Raw genomic sequence first — 4246 nt, 5'->3', positions numbered from 1 at the left:
CGGGGTTTCGGAAGCCCGCGCTGCGGTACTTCCCCCCCGGGGAGAGGGCGCGACGCTCCGCCTGTCTTTCTCCGAGGAGATTGATACGGAGGGCGTCAGAGAGCTCGCCAGTTGCACAAACACCAGTTACACAAGCATATTATGCCTGATATTATAATGAACAGCATCAATGGGGAGCGGAGCTCGAGCAATCGGATCTCGAGAAAAATAAATAAATAAATAAAAAGAAGCCCGCTGTTAAGCGCTCCGCTCTCGCCGGGCACGCTCCGAGGGGTGTGTCCGTGCCTGTGATCTTGCGATTGCAGTCCCGCTGCGGCTGAGGCACGGCGGCGACTGAGTTCGTGGGAATCGCATATGATCTGGTGGACGGGTTGGAGACGGCTCGTCCTATCTCCACCCGTGTTCCCTAGATCTAGAGCTCGTTCTCGAGGCTTGGAAGCCCGCGTTGCGGTTCTTCCCCCTCTGAGTGAGAGCTTGCTGATGCGGCATCTTTCTCTGAGGAGATTGATGTTGTTGGTGTGACTGAGTGGCTCGCGCGCTGCCGAGGCAACGCGTATATTACATCATTCGATTTCGATGTGAATCTTACTCTCCAGACCGTATTTAATAAATAATTAGATACATTTTTCTGGAGTGAGAGCACGTGTTTACCTCTCGTCCTCTGAGGAGGTTGAGGCAGTCAGCAGCGCACAAGAACAGAGCGTGGCCTCACGTACTCCCCCGGGTCGAGACAGTGGGTCGAGGCGATGCTCTAGGTCGGGGGCCTCGAAGTCTAAGCCGGATCTGCGGACCGTAATTATGACTAAGAGGTCCTCGGCCAAAAAGTCCTGACACCACTGGCCCAGGACTCATAGGGCCAGTGCAGGCTTGTTTGCAGGGATACTTTATAGTTCCAAAGAAGGATGGGGGGTTGTGTCCGATTTTAGATCTGCATCAGTTATATCGCTCAGTCATGTGACTGAAGTTCAGGATGCTCACACTCAAACAAATAGTGTCTCAGATCAGGTCCGAGGACTGGTTTGTCACGATCGATCTAAAGGACGCATACTTCCATGTATCCATCCTTCCCACTCACAGGGTGTGCCTGAGGTTTGCTTTCGGGGGCAAAGCATACCAATATCGTATTCTTCCTTTCGGCCTTGCACTCTCACCCCGCACTTTCACAAAGCGTGTGGATGCTGCTCTGGCTCCACAGCGACTCCATGGCATCCGCATACTCAACTATATTGACGATTGGTTGATATTAGCTCCGCAGGTTTGACCTGCCAAATGTGTCTCAGTGGGTCCTGCACACTGTAGAGAGAGGCTACAGAATCCAGTTTGGTTCTCCTCCGCCTCTTTTCAACGGGATTACGCCCACGCTGGTGGGCCCCGAGCAGGCTCTGGTCATGGAGCAAGAAGTAGTTACTCTTCTGATAAAGAAGGCCATCGAGATGGTCCCTCCTCATGTGAGGCAGTCCGGGTTCTACAGCCGGTACTTCATAGTTCCGAAGAAGGATGGTGGGTTGCGTCCGATTTTAGATCTACGTCGGTTGAACCGCTTAGTCATGTGACTGACACGTGGCACATCAACTGCCTGGAGATGCTGGCCGTGCTGCATGCACTAAGATACTTCCTCCCAGACCTGAGAGGTCACCATGTGTTGGTGCGTACCGACAACACAGCGGTGGTCTCTTACATCAACCACCAGGGAGGTCTGCGCTCATGCCGTTTGTACAAACTAGCGTACCAGATCCTTGTGTGGTCCCAGGGCAAACTTCTCTCGCTGAGAGCAGTTTACATCCCTGGGCATCTCAATTTGGGAGCAGACATCCTGTCGAAGCAGGGGCCGAGGCCCGGGAAATGGATGCTTCACCCCATGGTGGTGAAGCAGATATGGAGAGTCTTTGGCCAGGCCCAGGTGGATTTGTTTGCGACTCGCATGACATCGCACTGTCCCCTATGGTTCTCTCTAAGTCATCCAGCTGCACTGGGGTAAACCTTACTTGGTAAACTCAAGTAATTTGTAACTATTGGGGAATTGGAGGATTATCAGGTATTTGTCTTTTTACAACAAATGTGACTACACAAAACCATTCAGCCGGATGGTGGAAAAGCGGCTTATGATTGCAATTTTGGTGATCTGATCACAAGCGGTCAGCGGTGAAGCATAGCTGTGTCCACCTGATACTAACATGTGTCTCAAACATCTCTTCTGTGAGCACTTGTGTTTGATTTTTATATAGGATTTATATAGATATAAAGGAGCGCAGAAGGGGTTTATACCTTAGTTTGTGTGTTTTAGTACAATGCAAATTAGTTTGAATTTCTTGGTTGGGTACGCTTCCTCAGAATATCCAACACAGTCTTACGACAATTCGTAATGCTGAGTTTACACTGCACGATTTTAGCCCTGATATTCACTCGCCAACAGGTTTTGCGAAATCGCAGACAAATGCCTGAAATCAGAAGCAAATCGTTGCTCGTTCACACGAGTGACAATCACGCAGTGTCAATTATCAAAGACGTGATCTGAGAGAATCGCTGACACCCGTGAAATATTTGGCATGCTAAATATCTGGCCCTGTCAGCGAGAGCTGTCGGACAGAGTTGTTGGACAGAGTTGTCGGTGATTCTTCCTATTGTAAAGTCATGCAGTGTGAAGCCTCTTGTCGCCGATCCATCATGCAATATGAACACAGCAGCAACTGAATGCTACCCCAGATAGTCATGCAGTGTGAAGCCTCTTGTCGCCGATCCATCATGCAATATGAACACAGCAGCAACTGAATGCTACCCCAGATAGTCATGCAGTGTGAAATCAACAGTGTTCAGACGACTTTGAAAATCATGCAGTGTGAGCTCAGCATAACTGCGTTCCTTAGCAAAAACATCGTTAACTGGGTTAATAACTATGCGTTCCTTAGCAAAAGCATTGTTAACTGGGTTGAATGCATTCTATGATGTGTTAGGTGAGTGGGCGGCAAGTAGGTGGTGTTTCACTGTTTCGGGATGCATTCAAAACTGATAGCATTTCCACTATAAATGCAATGTAGTTACATGAGTTTTTGCCTACGTCTATAAGTGATCTATAAGGGATCCAATCACAAAACTTTGAAAAAACTATTTTCTGTATTTAGCACTGACCACTTGATCCATATGGCCAATGATATACAAGGTGGAAAGAGTCCAGTAGTGACTTTAATATAGTCTGTGAAGGCCGTGATACACCATGTCGTCAAAGAACTAGAGGCAATAGAAGCGGACTGTTTTGTCGCCTCAGATTGCCTGTGTTGGCCAAAAACACAATGTAGAAACTTCTAGTTCTCCACCTGTGTGAGAGGAAATAAAGTTCCATACCAGAAGGTGGCAGTAGTCTGTATTCATCATTCAAAAACTATAAATCCAGTGATTCCAATAGGAATCCAGGCAATTGGGAATTTCGTGTAAGGGCGAAAAACCTCCCCACAAATTTAACTAAACTGATTGGCTTGCCAAGTCTGCACTTTTACTAGGGACAAGGACTACTTTTTTTTTAAACTGTTGCCACAGGTTAAAGGTTCGACATATTGCATAAATTGTATTTGACTCAAATGCATGTATTTGCATGTAAATATTTTTCCCATTTTACATTCTGCCAATGATAAAACTGTGCTAGATGATGAGTTTTGTGAGGGAAGGGCACTGGGAGGAAGCGTCTGAACTCCTGTGAACCCCTTTATGAAAACAGTTTTTATGATTACTACTATATAGTGATTTTCAAGTAGAAAATTGTTGAGTATAACACACAACAGTGACTGTAAAATATGTATTTTAGGTATGGGAGTGGCATATTTTTAGCTTTGATATTTGGTATATTGGTGACATTGGGCTAGTTTTGCTACACAGACCTGGCAATCCTGCTGACTATTTCTATAGTTTCTTTTCTTATTCTTCTTCCATCATCTTCCAGGTCCCTTTCCTAAGCAGGGTAATTAGTCCTCCAAGGGCTCCTAATTGTTTGAGGATAAAGAGGTGATTTGCACTTGGGAATACTTCATTATCCTAATCAAAGGCTGGAGAAATCGGAGCACTTGATCGTGCTTGTGAGAGCTCAGTAACTGCTCTTTGTGAGCGGCTGCACCATTGACCTTAGTGCCACTCAGCTTTGCTTCAGGTACTACTACCCATTGTTTCCATTAGTGAATCAATAATTCAGATTCATTAGTTTATATAACGAGTAAAAAAAGATTCAGCTAACTGTGTATATCATTCACCCAAATCAAGC

Source organism: Sinocyclocheilus anshuiensis, unplaced genomic scaffold, assembly GCF_001515605.1.
Source record: "Sinocyclocheilus anshuiensis isolate Anshui unplaced genomic scaffold, SAMN03320099.WGS_v1.1 scaffold167, whole genome shotgun sequence".
Taxonomy (NCBI): Eukaryota; Metazoa; Chordata; class Actinopteri; order Cypriniformes; family Cyprinidae; genus Sinocyclocheilus; species Sinocyclocheilus anshuiensis.
This window is presented reverse-complemented; position numbering follows the sequence as displayed.